Here is an 18,888-nt window from a genome sequence, read left to right on the forward strand (position 1 = left end):
GAATTACAAGAAAAAAATAATAAGGTAATATAACTATGATTACAATTTTGCTCTTTACTATCAAAAGCAGATAAATTTTTGTGGACCGTTAACATTTTATGGACCCCAATTTTTTATTCACGCCTACTTATACCCCCATCACATTTCCCGTGGACCCCTGGGGGTCCACCTGCACCACTTTGGGAATCACTGTCTTAGGATAACTTACAATAACCGTGTGAAGACTGGGCGGGTCGCTAGTAAGGAATATATCTCTGATACAAAATTATACATTATATTGATATTTAATTTCTCCATACTATTTAAATTCAGTCCTTGGTTTCATTGTCGGCTTTCAATTTAAAAGACCTTAGGTTACATCCGCATCATACATAAAGTTGATTTTCCTGTCAAAATGTTTTCACTCTGACCTATTTCCGATCTTGTCGGATTTTTCGTTCAATCGGATTATGACAGTGGCGGCAAAGAGAGTGCATTTACATTTGCAGATACATTTATACTCTATACCATTTTCTTGCATATGTACTCGTACAAATATAAAAGAATAATATACAAGAAATGGTTTGCATACCATAGAACTTAATCTTGTAAAAAAATAAATTGATAGTAAGAACTTGTAAGTTGCCATAGACATATATACAAATGTATTAAATCCATATACGGATTCTACAAAAATATCATACAAAGTGTCTTATATATATACATATATATGATTAATCTATCCTTTCCTGCTAATATTACAAATTCGAAAGTTTGTGAGGTTGGATTTTTGTATTTTTGTTACTCTTTCTTGAAAAAACTACTTGACGGATTGGGATGAAATTTTGCCGTAATATAGGATATACATCAAAATAACATATAGGCTACAATTAATAATGTTTATATGTAACTTGGTCATGATATAACGTAAATTACCCTTGAGATGCTCGGGTGGGTCACTACTATTTTATTAACTGAAAATAAAGTACTGATTTTTATGTAAAAGAAGCATTTTATTGTCAAAATATCGTCATTTTTCACCCTCTCCAAAATGAACAGCACTTATGAGTCATAGTTAGAAATGTTCCAGTTAATAAAGGCTTTCAGTAATTTAAAACGATCTCATCTTGATTGTTTCGAAGTCTTTCGAAGCGTGATTGGTATTTAATTAAAATTAACAAATTTCGAATCACGTAATACTGATTCATTTGTTTGATTTCATTTTATTCAATTATAAAGGTATTGTATACGTAATTAATGCAGCTTAAAATTACTAGATGGCGTTATTTCAACTTATAGAAATTTCTACATCACGATGGTAAGATTCCCTAACTATTGTATCAAAATCAAAATATACTTTATTCAAATGGGCTTTTTCAAGCACTTTTGAATCGTCATATAACAATTAAGTGAAGCTACCACCGGTTCGGAAAGTAGATTCTACCGAGAAGAACCGGCAAGAAACTAAGTTTTCAAAATTAAAAAAAAGTACAGTTATGTTAGTTAATACAACTATTCAAATTAATACATCCTGCCTGAAAGTCAACAGGTATTAATTCCACGCTTTTTTATCATCTACAAAATCTTGTATATACTATATAACGCTATAATTTTGTCTATACACGACGGGTCAAGACTTGAGACGGACATACTACAGATGGATCCACCACAGGTCTCCGATTGTCGAGGCTTGATCGCTCTGTGGCGTTAACCCCAACCGGATCAGTAAAGTAAAGTAATAAAGTAACAGCCTGTACATTTCCCACTGCTGAGATAAGGCCTCCTCTTCCATTACGGAGAAGGTTTGGAACATATTCTACTACGCTGTTCCAATGCGGGTTGGTGAATTTTACATGTGTCAGAATTTCGATGACGACGATTAAAAAGGCGTGACAGCAAACAGACAGACAAACACAGCTACTTTCCCATATATTATATGAGTCAGAATTAATTTAATGCGTCACTAATAAAATTCGTAGTAATTTAGTAAAAAGTAAATATTTTTATGTTGAAAAAGATTTCGCCATCCGATCAGTTTGTCCGCACTTTGTACCGACAATTAAGTACATATTGAGATTTGCGTAGTACGTCATAATAAACAATTTTTAGTTATTCAAACGCCATTTATGTATAAACATTTACTATAAATTATACATATTACGTAGATGCAGTTTTCTTAGTGTTAGCGCTCATCTAAACTTCTCTCTTACCAGTGTATCTGTTATAGTTTTCTCTACAAAAGCTAAGTTTACATTTAATAAAAATTGTGTATGCAATAAAAACTTTTTCGTCAGCTTAATAATATAACCTACTTATTTGGGACTCCCCTACTAACCAAATTATCTCCACATGTTATACTTATGTTCTACTTGTCTACTGTGTAATACTTGGTAATACAAGATAACATTATTTCGAATAATACATTCAACTAAATAATTTATTTCATCGGAATCCCCTTACAAAGTTATACCGGTTCGCGTTTTACGACTGACTTGGTAATTTGATTTATGGCACAAAACCAATTTCTTTGAGCAAATACTTTTTGATAGTTCCATAGATACAAATATTGTCCGAGTTAATGAAGTTTGCCTTTGAAGGCATTTTCAATTTTGACCTAATTATGTCAACTTTGTACATAAAACCCCATTAATATAACGAAGGGAGACTTTATTGAGAGCAATATTTAGTAACAATAATTAATGATAGCTATTGGAGATTATTCGAGAGACGAGATGGCCCAGTGGTTAGAACGCGTGCATCTTAACCGATGATTGCGGGTTCAAACCCAGGCAAGCACCGCTGAATATTCATGTGGTTAATTAGTGTTTATAATTCTTCTCGTGCTCTCGTGCATGTGTCAAATTTTATAGAAATTCTGCTATATGTATATTCCACCAACTCGCATTGAAACAGCGTGGTGGAATATGTCACAAATCTTCTTCTCAGAGGGATATAAGGCCTTAGCCCAGCAGTGGGAAATTTACAGGATGTTGTAGTTGTTGTTGGAAGACTATTCAGTCGCTATAATTAAGATCTCTTTAAAATTAAGTCTTATACCAGCTGTGGGGTGAGTGATGATGTTCTATGAAAATGAGGATATCCTCCTTAATAGACAACTACATGTAATATGTTGTAGTACTTAAGTGTGTTCCATGCATGCGTGTGTTCTTTATTTTCTCAGTCTTATAATTGGAATGGACATCACTTTGACGTGAACTGCGAAAGATCAGATATTTTAACTTACTTTTCATTAGTTTCTTCGTTTACGTTTTCCAAAAACCAACTTTGAAAAACATATAAAGTATTCTAATCTGTGTTCAAACACAGAACTCTCTATAACCTTTCACAATCAGATGGGTCAGAAAATCTGATAAGACCTGTGTTAGGGCAGGAATAGGTTTTACATGATTTCGAAGCAAGAAAATGTAAATCATCGTTACAAAACGGAAAAAAATCTGGCATATTTGCATCTAGTAATGGACAGTTGAAACGTGAGGTGGAATAATCTCGAAAACTTCTCCTTAAAAGAAGAGCAAAGAGGAAAAAAATAGTAAGACATTTGTAGATAACCTTCCTACTTTAGAGAAATAACCAATAATGACAATGAAAGCAGTTTTTCCTGTGTAAATTACATTTAATACAGTTCAAACCTAAAAGTGCTAATAAAATATATGACAAAACAACAATAGGGTAAGTTTTCAACGGACTGCCATCAAATAATCCACTTCACATAATGTCGGAAACCCACATTAAGGGGTTTATGACGGTATAAAAACTGTACAAGACATTGTGTGAAAAGCATAGTGTGAGATTAGGGCGCGTTATTAAGAGAGCGAATACATTTTCAATAAAAGAATGAATATTCTTAGGGCATATAAATTTATTAAGCTGAAAAGAACAGATACTGCACTTTGATCTTAGCCAACAGGCCGAGAAGCAATGGAGCTGAGATAGCCCAGTGGTTAGAACGCGTGCATCTTAACCGATGATTGCGGGTTCAAACCCAGGCAAGCACCGCTGATTCATGTGCTTAATTTGTCTTTATAATTCATCTCGTGCTCAGCGGTGAACGAAAACATCGTGAGGAAACCTGCATGTGACAAATTTCACAGAAAATCTGCCACATGTGTATTCCACCAACCCGCATTGGAAAAGCGTGGTGGAATATGTTTCAAACCTTCTCCTCAAAGGGAGAGGAGGCCTTTAGCCCAGCAGTAGGAATTTACAGGCTGTTGTTGTTTTTGTTGTTGCTGTATACAAATTTATAAACAACTCGTACCGAACCGTGGCTTTGTCTGTCCATTGTCTGTGGATCGAAAATAATTTTGGTATTAATTGTATTCTTTTTTCAATTTTAACATGAACTTTTGGACGATTGTTCTTTTATGTTGACAAACTTTGTTACTAAATAAAAAATTAAGTACTAACCTAACCTATATATAACGAAATCCGAGGTCGAGTAGTTTGTACACCGGTTTTCATGGGTACGCGACTCCCGGCCGGCCCTTTTATTTATTATTATTTATTATATATACCATAAATTGGGTCGAGATGGCCCAGTGGTTAGAACGCGTGCTTCTTATACCGATGATTGCAGGTTCAAACCCATGCAAGCACCGCTGATTCTTGTGCTTAATTTGTCTTTATAATTCATCTCGTGCTCAGCGGTGAAAGAAAACATCGTGAGGAAACCTGCATGTGAAAAATTTCATAGAAATTGTGCCACATGTGTACTCCACCAACCCGCTATGGAACAGCGTGGTGGAATATGTTCCAAACCTTCTCCTCAAAGGGAGAGGAGGCCTGAAGGAGGGCTAAAGCCCAGCTGTGGTAATTTACAGGCTGTTGTTGTTGTTGTTATATATACCACAGCTGGGATAATGATACATATCCATTTAAAGGAAGGGTTGCCATCTAGTTCCGCTATGCAACTTTAAAATATTTTACCGATTGCCTTGATTTAGATGATATTTTCCTTCACCGCTTAGCACGTGATACATTTTAAGCCCAGATTAATAAAATTAAATGAAAAGTGGTCCGTCCCCAGTTCTAACTACTGAACCATTATGGCTTCAAAAATAATCTCTTATTTGTCAAATAACGATAACAATCCTCGAGAATTTGTAATTATTTAAAATCGGAGACGTTTTCATTGTTTACTTAATTTCACTGAGCTGTTTAGATTAATTAGTAATACCAATTATAGCAAACTGGCTTTCTCTTACAAATACCTTCAACAGACGAACCGTTTTGTAACTTAAGATTGCAAGTATAACGAATATTCTTGTTCATTGACGCCGAAATATTATAATAAGATCTATGAGATCTTTTACATGTAATTATTCTGAATTATATTTTGACTGTAATATATGTAGTAATACTTATGTAGTAATACTTTTATTCTTTACTCTTGTTACATTCCTATTTATATACAAAGTATAATTTTATACACAAATAGTAAGACATAAAAATTAGTTTTAAATAAACAGTTCTTACCCAGCTATCAGCTATGTTATACGAGAGATACACTAATCTTACATGATAATAAAATAAATTTGAGAAAATACAAAATACAGTTGATTTGTATGGTGGCTTTTATAGTGCTTTATTAAATCTATGATCTTTTTATTAAAAGAAATAATAATAATTTATAGCTATAGTTTATATTCTGCTAAATTTTTCATTTGTGTAATGGGGATTTGTTTTCGTTTTTACTATAGTACAGTAAAAGCCAGTTAATGACGAACTACTGGGCAACGTACTGAGTTACTTTTGAGGAGAATTCTTCGAATTTGTTTAACCATGCGGCCCCTTAAACGGATTACTGGATACAAATTTAGCAAAATTTGTTGAAACTAGACACATCCAGGTTTCCTCACGGTGTTTTCCTTCCTTGCCGAACACGAGACAATCACGAAACACAAATTAAGCACAGTTATTCAGTGGCGATTGAAATAGTTTATATTTTGACTGACTCCGCAACACCGATGCTTTAGCGCCCTTTTGAAAATAGACAGACTAAAGTTATTACACTTGTCTATTTATTTACATTGGCTCTCTCACCAATTGTTCCAAAACAGCAACACAAAGACATATAGAAAATAACTAAAGAAAATGTCTTAGATACCCATATACACAGGCTTAAGCAAAGACCAATAACCGGCTTTCACTGGTATTTTAACTATGTGCAAACATAGTAAAACTGATTGTACACAGAGTCGCCTACAAGATACATTGTGATTACATATATACAATTAGAGAGCTGAGATGGCCCAGTGGTTAGAACGCGTGCATCTTAACCGATGATTGCGGGTTGAAACCCAGGCAAGCACCACTATATATACGTATATGTGCTTAATTTGTGTTTATAATTCATCTCGTGCTCGTCGGTGAAGGAAAACATCGTGAGGAAGCCTACATGTGTATAATTTCATCGAAATTCTGCCACATGTGTATTCCACCAACCAGCATTGGAATAGCGAGGTGGAATATTTTCCAAACCCTCTCCTTAATTGAAGAGGAGGCCTTATCTCAGCAGTGGGAAATGTACAGGCTGTTACTTTACTTTACTTTTACTTTATATACAATTATACACATATGAACTATGTAATGCAATGTATATAGCTTTGCCTTTTTGCTAGAATGACTCTCGGGGGCATTTAAATAAGCCTTGCTACGGAATTAGGTCCAGTAATTTTATTCGAAATGAATTACTTTAATAGCCCAATTCTTTATAATCTGTTTTTTACGCTTTAATAAAAATCTCTGAGTATCCTGTTGGGAATACACAATTATACCGTGGAACTGTAATTAAATGAATGATACTGAAATAACTATAGTTTAATAATTATTATTTCATTGTATTATTATTTATAGAATACACACTTTTTACCTGTTGAGTGTTTTGATAGAGATAATATAAATGTTGTGAAGACTATATATATTGTACATGTATTTAATACAATACAAGCTGTATCTGTGACTTCGTGGGCGATTGAATTTATTAAAAAAAGATATTAATTTAGCCTAAGTCGCTCCCTATTATATCAGCTATATGCCAGGGAAAAACCCGTCAAAATCGGTCCAGCCGTTCCAGAGATTATTCGGAACAAACAGGCAACAAACAAAAATTAAAACAAAACGCTAATTTGGTATATGTATCGTCTACACATACATATGCATTTAGTGCACAGCAGTTATTTTAATATTACAAACAGACACTCAAATTTCATTCTATTTGCAGATATTAAATCAAAATTAAATAGCGATTGTATAGATAATAAAAACGGACTGGCTGCAAGCATTTGAATTTAAATTCGCATTATTTGGTCTTACAATGAACCACTTGCAAAAGCAAGAGGAAGTGTTATGATGTCAAAATAATGGAAAGTTTTATAAAATTAAATAAAAAAAAAAACTGTTTAATTTTCATTTTTTTATTTAATAATTAAAAATTTATATCCAGCTAGGGTTAGACGCTTTGTATATCACGTTGGTTTCTTAAATCCATAAACAAATACCTTATATTATAGCTAGATAGGGTATCGAACTACAAAAAAAAAACTAAAATAAACGGTTTGTCCGTTTATTTTAGTTTTTTTCATTATTTTCTTGGTGCGTGTGACAGCTACACTTGACACACACTATACTACTTTAGTTATGTGCGTGGCGATCTACTACCACATTTTTTGACACATTCTCAATTCTATATGAAGATTTAAATACTTATAGGTAAATATTTGATATAACATGTACTTACTTGTAGCTACAGTAACTTTTTATTTTAAGTGATCATCCGCTATTAAGTATGAATCATTTTAAAAACATCTTAGTATATTTAATATCCTAACAAGAATATAAAGTGCCGAAAATAAAAGTACCGCAACAAGTCCTTGTACCGGTAAACTGATACTGTGGTGTGATCTCATTAAAAATCAATTAAGTTGTTTACTAACTGTAGGAACATCCATTTAAGAACTCTCTCATAACACTTATAGCGACCGTAACGTATATGTATATCAAAGATTATGAATTTACACGTATTCGAACAGACATTTTTAACTTTGCCGTTTCGTGAAATCAAATCGTTTATAAAAAATACATTGGTAAAAAATACATATTATTCGATACAAGATTTTGTAGATGATAAAAATGCGTGGAATCAATACCTGTTGACTTCCAGGTAGGATATATTAATTTAAATAATTGAAATAACTGACATGACTTTGTATTTTTCAAATGTTTAAAAAGAGTAACTACTGAGTTTCTTGCCGGTTCTTCTCGGTAGAATCTACCTTCCAAAACGGTGGTTGCTTCACTCAATTGTTAAATGACGATTCAAAAGTGCTTGTAATAAAAATTATTTTGATTTTGTTTTATGTCAATGGTTTAAAAATCTGTCAATGTATGTTCCTTTGTTGAATGAGGCTCTTGGTCTCTTAGTCTTGGGACAGCTACAGCGCCACGTGCGTACTGACTGAAGTTATAATTTCAACATGTTGGATGACAATAATTTAGATCCATTGGAATCCGCGACATGTATTAGATACGTTTATTTCTATACTAATATATTATCTACATAGATACTCAAAACATATATTTTATGAAATATAATCTTTTATTTAATATGGCATAAGTTGGTGAACGAACAAATGCACTATGTTATGACCAATTGGTCACCATCGGCCATGAATGGCGTTGTAAGAAATTTTTGCAATTCCTTACATCGGCAATACGCCACCATCCTTAGGAACTCAGATCCCTAGTCCCTTATGCCTGAACTTCAGCTCGGTTCAAACCGGAATACAATAATACTGAGTACTGCTCTGGCGGTAGAATATCTAATGATTGGCTAATACCTACTCAGATGGACTTGTACACAACCCTAACAACAAATAAATTTAATTATTGATTCCATATAAGTATCATATCAAAATCTTATTCAGCTTTATCAATTTTTCTTTTCATAAATATCATTATTTTTGTTACTATGTCGCAAACCCGTGGTATTTTCGTATGTACAAGTTTTCTTGGGTATTTGTGCAAGCTCATATGGACCACCCGCACATCATTTAACCATCAAGCAGCTATAGTTAGTATTGTTGTATTCCACTTAGAAGGGTGAGTCAGTGTAACTACAAGGTACATAAAGTGACAGCTCCCAAGACCAGTGGTGTATAGGCGAATTAGTAAATATATATGGACAGTGAAGGCAATAACCATAATGGCCCATCTGCACCCCTACGCATTAATTTTAAAAAAAATCATGTAAAACAGAACATCGCTTTAAGCACAGACAAGCATTATTACTTTCTTAATTTGTATTTTAATTGCTATTATATGTATCTACAAAGCCATTTGATCAGCGGGGTGAAACCACCCTCAAGCCATTCTTAAGAGAAAAGAACAAAGGAAGAAAAGAACAAACAACAAAATTTTTTATAGGTTTTACAAGTATTTTTGATATATATAAATTTTAACGCATCATTGGTACAAAAACAGTTTTGAAATTAAATGACAATAAAAACACAATATATTATTATTGATTAAATTAAAACATGCGGTCAAAAGAAATGTTCCAACGTAAATATAAAACAATTATTTACCAACGTATTTAATCTGGTTTAAAAATGTTGCTGTAAATTCCAGTGGCTTACTGAATTTAATAAAGCGGGTTTCATAAAAAAATTAAAACGCTGATATAAAAATATAAATCGCTTTAATAAGCAAAGAATTCTGAACAATAAAGTACTTGCTTTAAAAAAAATACTATAAAAAATTATATTATTACCCGATCATGGTTTATGACAAAAAGAATGCTAGCAATATTTGTTTGTAGAATTGTATGATGTCTGATGTAACTTTTGTTTATGCTTTGTGAAGTTATATTAGTCTTACCAGTGATGATGGAATATCTCTGGTAAGATTTACAGACACGATAAGGAACAACAATCTTAAATTGAAAATGATGTATCGAATTTAGTATCTAATGGTTTTGATTGCAAATCAAAATTTTATTCCATTAATATATTATGATTTATATAAAGATGCAGTTTACAATTGAATTTTCAATTAAGTTTATAAAATGTGATAAAATATTATATACATATAATTTTCACTTTTGTTTCTTTTTATTTACGTTAGTCTATTTATTAAATACACCTGTATTTTATAATTCAATTATATGTTACTTTAAACAAAAAATCAAATCATAAAAAAACTAATTATAAGTAAAAAAAATGTTATTGTAAGAAGTATACGTACAAAGGAGTTCGCAAGGTTAGGTTACCCTATCTCTGTCTTAGGAAACCCTCGGAAAATGAAGAAGGAACAATTATAATGACTGTCAGAAGGAAGGTGTGCTACCAACAGCAGCCTGTCCCTGTCTCAATATATTTTCTCTTTTATCACTTTTGTGGAGAAGGTTCACAGTCCACTACGTTGCTCTAAACCAGGTAGGATACGCATGTAACAGAATTTCATTGAAATAAGAGATGCTTCCTCTTGATAATTTCATCGCCAAGCACGAGATGAATTATAAACACAAATTTAGCTCAAGAAATCTCATATTGGATTTGAATCAATCATCGAATAAAATGCACTCGTTCTAACCACCGAGCCATCACTGTCTAATAAAATAACTCAATATATTTACTAGACCAAACTCGAATTATAAAAGAGTCTTTCGAGATCTGGTGTCTCATGACTAATCCACTAAACGAGACAACAGTATATAAATACGAACTAAACTACCATTTGTATGAGACAACATTAACAAGGCAAACCAAGCCACCGAACATCCACTTTAATTATGCAAATCGCTTGCCTCGCTCATCAGCATTATGTACATAAATTTCGAGCAAAAATACAATACTTAAGCCGTAATCGCACGTTAGGGTACCGTCGCAAAATGAACTGTAATAATGTACCGAAAACACTGAATTCGTATTCTGACTTCAGAGAAATGTTTACTAATATACGAAGAAATTGGAAAATATGGGATGTCTACTCGACTGATTTCAGCATGGCGGCCGATTTCAAGGGAAATCAACTAACGCAAGATAAATATACATGTGCTTAATTTGTGTTTATAATTCAACTCACGTTCGGCGGTGAAGTTAAACATCGTGAGGAAACCTGCATGTGTCTAATTTGATAAATAATCTGCCACATGTGTATTCCATCAACCCGGAAAATATTTCACCACGCTGTTCATTGGAACATGTTCCAAAACTTCTCCTTAAAGGGAGAGGAGGCTGTAACCGGGCAGTGGGAAATTTACCAAGGGCAGTTTGGCCAAACATAAATATACTCTATACTCGTTCACACACATATTTCAAGGCATTAGATGCTTTCCAGCTTCCGGACTTCAGACTGTTCCTAAAAAAAATACATTTAATAACTTGTTATTGCCTTGACCTGAAGTTTGAACCCATACCTAAAATACCCATAACCCAGGACCTAAATCAACGGATTCACATCTGACCATTATAAAACAGGCAGTAGAATTAATGTATACAGTTAATGAACTTGAAAATAAAGGAATACTAAATGGGGGATAAAATGCACTGATGTAGCTGTATGTGGTGTCTGAGGTCAGTAGAATTTAGGAATTGTATATAATACAAACCACTCCTTACAGATATATATAAATCTTACATCGTCAAAATAACCCCAACCACCAAGGCCCTTGTAATTACAATTTACACCTTGGCCATTTTATTATAAATAAAAAAGGTCATAATTCGAAAAGTAAAACGAAATTCGAAAATGGAATTATTAAAATATCTTATGCACAGATTCAAAATCCAAGTAGACCAAGTAGCCTATTCAGATATCTGTCTTTATAGACCTAAAAATTGTCTAACGTGAATAATATCACCCAAATTATAATTAAGCCGTAACATTTCAAACGTTTTTGAAAAATCCACACGTTGTTTGCAGAGTCACTCATTAAACCACACGCACGTTAAACCGAAAATTAAAAGAGCCACGAGAGAAGCTCACGGTAAACAAGCGTTTAAAAATTCACGTTTATCCCATTTATTCACACAAAAAAAAACTCATTTTATGTCGGAAATTACACGAAGATATCATACCTCGCATCCTCGTAAATTGCTTTTTTGCATGTCCCGAAGCAATATTTCGTGTTAAAACTTAGCGAATTCACAAATGCCATCAAATGTTTTATTTTATTTTGTACCAATTTTATCTTAACTATCTTTTCAAATGCTCGCAAAAATAATTGCATAAAACAATATAAAGGATACTTAAACTAACATATTTTTTGTGTAATTAGTACTGCGGAGTTGATTACACCAGACCAGATAATACCAGATAGTGGGTGTCAAAACCCAGCAGATTATTCTGGCCAAGATTAACTTCTACAGCTTTGTTGGAAAGAACCACTAAAAATGATGTGAGGCTGCCCACCTGAGATGGTGTGAGACTCACTGGGATCCAACCATAGCAGGTGGAACAATGTAATTTTTACTAAAGAATTCTGTGCTCTATTTTGTATTAAACGTACAAAATTGGAACAGTTTTACATAGGCAGATTTTTTTCAAGTTAAGGCCTCTTTTAGAAGGGTTAGAACTTATTTCATCATGATGTTTCAATAGATGTCGTTTGCTTACACTTGTGGCAAATTTTCATTTAAATTAGACACAAGTTTCCTCGCGATGTTATTCTTCAACGTCGAGCACGGATTGAATTATGAATGCAAATTAAACACTTAAAAATTCTAGAGTGCTTGTGTGATTATGAACAATAATTGGTTAAGAAGCACACGTTACAATTACTGGAATCTAACTACATCTAGCTTTTTAATTTTTAAAGTTATAAAGTAATAACTTCTAAAAATAGTTCAATCCCCTTCGTTACGTAACGCGTTACGACGCTCGTCCATCTGTCCCTTTCTCTAATACATACGGCAGCGATAGGCTAGCTCCTCTCTCTCACTCTAATCCATAGCGCCAACTGTATTTCGAACAGACGAGCCTTTAAATAATCACTTCTGTTGGGCGTCCTGGGATGCACTCGTATTTCACTTACTTAAACTTTGGAAAACACTACATTTTAATTCAAATATATCTATTTAACTTGTATCTGTATTCATACCTCGGATTTAAATAAACATTTATGTTTCCCTGGAGTCCTAGATATTCAGTTTATTAACTTCTAATGTGAAAGTTACAATACGAATCCAATTTGAGGGCGTTCAAATATTAAACTAAACGGATGACTGTGTTTATATTAATTTATAGTTTATGTAAAGTAAATGTAGCTCTTAGATAAAATTCGTTCTCTATTCAAGGCTAACAAAAATATTAGATACGTTGTCTTGAAAAATTGGAAAATTGTGGCTCAACCTTATCCTTATTTCCTTTAAAAAAAACGTCAGTGTTTTTTTTTAATTCGACATGACATGTGTTTTCTTTCTTTAAACTATAAATGTTTCATATTATGTTACATCTTTATATAGTTAGGTATCTATAGGTGATTTTTAAAGCCTACATTAAATATACTAAATGTCATACTTATACATAAAATGACGCCCAAAATTGTTTTAGGTAAAAAATAAGAAAAAACGTAATCTCTATGCAAGTAAACATAATATAGTAAAATAAAGGAACAAACAAGGAAACCATTATATATATAAAAATAATATTAAATTGTAATCATATTTCACAGTTCGCAATATTTCGTCAGTTTGCAATCTTTCCCGTCAGATTGTAATCTAACGAATTTTGTAATCTTACAGTGACATATATACAACCTATACCAAAAAGTGCAACAAATTTTGGAAAAGGTTTTGTTTATAATACAAATAATGTTATCTAGGTCAACGACCTATTTGCCTGTAAATATGTGTAATATAGGTGAATCATATACTACATACCATCAATCGTATAATACCATCGACTTTTCAGATTTCCGTGTAAGGGTGTGGTGTTGGTGATGAAGGTAATTAAACATAATGGAGTGAAAGCTCACCACGGAATTTTTAGGGTGTGTTGATTTAAAGTACGGTCATTGCTATTGCGTCATACGATTCGAAATTGTTTGGGATTGGTTCAGTTTTGTATGCCATTTTATAAATTAGTAGTAGCCGCCCGCGGCTTCGCTCGTTTTAAGGTCACGTTTTTGGCAAAAAAGTAGCCTGTGTCCTTTCTTGGAATTTATGTTTGCATCATACCAAATTTCATCAAATTCTGTTAATCGTTTCGGTTGCAAAGGGCGGCAGATAAAAAAGTAAAGTAAAAAGTAAAGTAACAGTCTGTAAATTTCCCACTGCTGGGATAATTTTTAATTCCATTAAGGAGAGGGTTTGGAACATATTCGACCACACTGTTCTAATGCGGGTTTGGGGAATGCACATGTGCCATAATTTCGATGAAATTAGACACATGCAGGTTTCCTCACGATGTTTTCCTTCACCGCCAAGCACGATATGAATTATAAACACAAATTAAGCACATAATTATGTATCGTGGTGCTGCCTGGGTTTGAACTCGCAGTCATCGGTAAAGATGCAAGCGTTCTAACCAGTGGGCCATCTCAGCGACAGCATAAGACAGAATATTAATATCGATATAAAACTATCATCATCAGGTCATGTATGGATGGTGGAGTGCTGGTCCAGTAAAACCAAGAGCTGAAGGTCTTAGAAAATTGTAGTATGTTATAATAGCACTAGACTACAGTACTGACCACTATCGGTCTCCCTTCATAATATATTTCCCGTCGACATTCTACTTTCAAGAATGCTCGTAATACCTTACTGGATAAATTAATTGAAAACAACCACCAAAGCGATCGCAGTGAATGAAACAATTCTTCGTATCACAAAACGTGGGAAATGTACGAGTTACAAAATTATGATTACCGATGTAATGTAATTTCTTTACTTTTGGTTCTTTAAATAGGTTATAGAAATAAATGTATTTGCGCTTCTTGGCCTCGCTCTTTATATCTAGTATGAAAACGGAAAACGGTTTCCTAGAGTTCAGACATGCTTGCATTTTGTTGGAGTTAAATTCATGATTCAAACAACTTGGAATGCATCCATTTCCGTGTTACTTCTTGAATCTTGATGTTTATAAATAATTATGATACACAGTTAAGTTTCCATATCCACATGAATCTAAGAATACAACACTGGTACAATCCAATTTTTCACAAGTCACAAACATTTTTGTTTTCTGTATGATTCTACCGAGAAGAACCCTTGGGAAATTCGGTAACTACAAGTTTTGACAACTTTGAATTAAAATGAATTTATAAGCTTGTATAATTGACACATCAAGTCCAAACATTTGGCTGGATTGGAATGGAATTTTGTATATGAATTTGGTATATGTCATTTGGAATATAATTGGTGTCCTTTTTTTTATAACCTTTCGATCAATGTAATGCGATTGCGATTTATTTATTTATAATCAAGTTATAATTTATTTTGTACTCAAGGGTTGACTATTGAATAAAACCAAAGAATAACAATAGAATTTCCTGCCGATATAAAATCTCATAATTTCATCGATAGACAAGAATTTATATAATCTTTGATTTAAAAATGTGAACTAATTTGCTTTTACAACATAAACTCTTTAGATATAATTTAATTTTTACAATATATAATTGTCTGTTTATAATATTAAAAAAAAAAAACGCTTTTTACTAAATGCACATGTACATATACCAAAATAAAATGTTTTATAATTTTTATCTGTCTGTCTATTTGTTCCGTATAATGTCTAGAACGGCTGGACCGATTATGACAGGACTTCTACTGGCAAGTACTTGATGTAATAAGGAGTAATATATAAAACAACAACAACTTTTTGTTGAAATAAAGTCGCGGGCGTAGCTCGTATAAAATAAATCAATGCTACTAGCAATAACATTAAATTTAAGACAATATTATAATATTACAATTTTTAATTGTATTTTATTTATATCAAGTATCACCAAGTTTCTGGTCAGATACTCAGTTTCGTCCACTTCCCTAGCCAATGATAGCTTAGAGAAGATACATTTAATTAATTCTGTAACATCAAAAAGTGCTTTTAATCATACTTGAACTAATAATATCATGATTTAGATTTTTGAGCATATTTTGTATCTGATACGAGCGCTTTAATAGAACACAACCTTCCTTATATTCTTCATGTTATGACAAATTAGATCGTACTGTTTATTTTACTTCCGAGTTTTTTGTTACATTTCCATTAGAATAAGTAACCAGAGAAGATTCGTAGGCGCAGCCCATTAAATGAAGTGTTTCGTAAGAAATATAAAAAAAAACATTAAAATTCATGAAGGTCAGACTTGCGCCATTGTTGGGAACCATTAAATATTATAGCGCCAATATAAATGAGTTATAGTGACAATCATAACACACGTCGCAACGATAAAGCTAGTTCATTGATTTTAATGCGAGATATTAAAAAAAACATCTTTTTTTCCTAAATATATTGTTACTAATTCATTTAGAGGCTTTCAAGATAATTTAGATTGATAGAACATAATTACATTGATGGTTGATTTAATCTTGACTCAACATTTTTTTAAATACTTATTTAAAAAAATGTTTTAAAAAGTTGGTAAGTAGACTGTATAGTTGTACATCTGATGGTAAATGGTCACCACCGTGCTTAAACTGTAAGGAAGTATATGCCTTACGCCTGAAATAACACACAGAGTACGTCTCAATTCCATAAATACTCTAATTCGCGATACGAATAAGATTTTATTTTTCAATGACTGTTGTTCCTGTGGCACAATATTTTTGACCGGCCTGTCCCACTTACTATAGTTACTATTTCATAGTTGTGAAAAGTAAGTAAAATAAAAGCCTGTGAATTTCCCACTGCTGTGCTACGGGCTCCTCTTCTATTAAGGAGAGGGTTTGGTGCATTTTCCACCACGCTGTTCCAATGCGGGTTGGTAGAATGCACTTGTGGCAGAATTTCTATGAAATTAAACACATGTAGGTTTCCTCACGATGTTTTCCTTCGCCGCCGAGCTCGAGATTATTTATAAACATAAATTAAGCACATGAATATTCAGGTGCTTGCCTGGGTTTGAGACCGTATTCCAACCACTGGGCTATCTCGTGTCTATAAAAGTGCTCGCTTAAATAAAGTATGTTTTGAAGAAAATATTACTGAAATGAAGAAAATATTCCCTCTTATAATGATTCTTGAAGTCCTTAGACGGTCGACATCATAATAATAATTATGGCTTTACTTTTGTACCATTTATTTGGGGTCGCAGTTTGTGCATAACAAAAGATTGGGTTGACTTTTACCGCCCGCTGCCAGCATAATTCCACCTTTGTCATTAACCACTTTGGGGCCATTATAATGGCGATAAGGATCACGGGTGCGACAAAGGCCTCTTATCGGCGATATAAACCAATTGCCTTTCATCGGCCGGAACTAATTATTTCATTTAAAATTGCAAACAGCAATTATCGCGTATAACAAATAAACTGCAGCCACATCGCGTGACGGAAAAATTGTATTTATTATACACGATGAAAATGTCCTTTCCATCTGTATGGCCGAGTCGGCCCTAGGCAATGCAACAATCATAATATGAAATTGACCTAAAGTAAAAAGTAAGGCGTATAAGTATCGTGCGACACAACTTAGATGTAGCATCAGCAAATTGAATATAACAGATTACTGCCGATTTACACAACCAATAGAAATAGCTCCAGATCGCGCCGGTCGACGCTATTCGTCGCTATAGATTCTCGCCAGTGACGTGTCAAATTGACGAATATATTAGGTCATATGATATTACAAGTCATTAAGTTTTTCTAAAGATCATATTCACATAAAAAATAGATATTGATAATTTGGGATAGCCTACTTAATTCAGATCCGATCGGTTTTAAGATTTTTTTCGATGCTACATCTAAGTTGTGTCGTATTAAACCTCGTGGTTTGCCAAAGTTCATTACAAAAGCGCGAGGCTTAATTAAGGCTTTATCCTTACCCAGCACAGATACTGCGGACGCAGTACTCATTTCTAAAATCAAATTATACAGTACTTTATTGAAATAAGCTTTCACAAGCACTTTTGAATCGTAATTATACAGAACTATATTAAATGTAGCTTAGCCCATTGGAGTGTAGACTCTACCGAAAATAACCAGCAAGAAACTCAATAGAACATTTAATTACAATATTTAATTATATTGTAAGCAATTATGAACATGATTGGATATATTGATATATTACAATAACTGTTAAAATCCGCATTTGAAGAACTGTCATAGAACATTATTTTTAAAGAGACTGCTACAAAGGCTAGGGCTTAGCCAATTTTTAATTCCAAACCCTCTTTTCGTCATCTTTTAATAAGAGGTTATAATGATAGGTTCTCCCTTTTTAATGGAAAATTAATTTACTACTAAAGAGTTTCGTAGGCAGTTATGTGAATTTAAAAAAAGTCCTAGTTTTATAACGAAATTGCAAATAAACTTCAAAATATTTTTTTAATGATAGATTTAGAACTAAAGGACTTAAAATAATGAAATAAAACAATTACTATCAAAATATTATATATTTTAAAAAAAGCTTACGGTGACTTAAATATAAGAAAATATGTAAGCTATAAACGTATAACGTCATCTGCCGACCAGTAGTAATACTAATTAGTGTAGAAAAAAATCACTAGATGTCGCTAAAAAATAAAACATTTCGCAATAAAAGATAAATAACACAATTTTAATTGTACAATAACCTATTTCCTTTGTAATAGATAGTAACTGGTTAACCTGCATCCTGATTAGCTTTCATAATTAATTCTTAAATACTAGACATGCGTAGTGAAACGGACCAACTGAGTTTTTTCTCTGTGGCATTTCTGTAAAGAAACGTCAGTTCACCCTCCGC

The 18,888-nt window shown here is 32.9% G+C and overlaps 1 pseudogene; it reads right to left on the bottom strand.

The window, feature by feature from the left end:
• Positions 1 to 3,785: 3,785 nt before the first annotated feature.
• LOC124538116 lies at positions 3,786 to 3,920 on the bottom strand (annotated as a pseudogene).
• Between the last annotated feature and the right edge of the window lie 14,968 nt (positions 3,921 to 18,888).

This window comes from Vanessa cardui, chromosome 19 (assembly GCF_905220365.1).
Source record: "Vanessa cardui chromosome 19, ilVanCard2.1, whole genome shotgun sequence".
Lineage (NCBI taxonomy): Eukaryota > Metazoa > Arthropoda > Insecta > Lepidoptera > Nymphalidae > Vanessa > Vanessa cardui.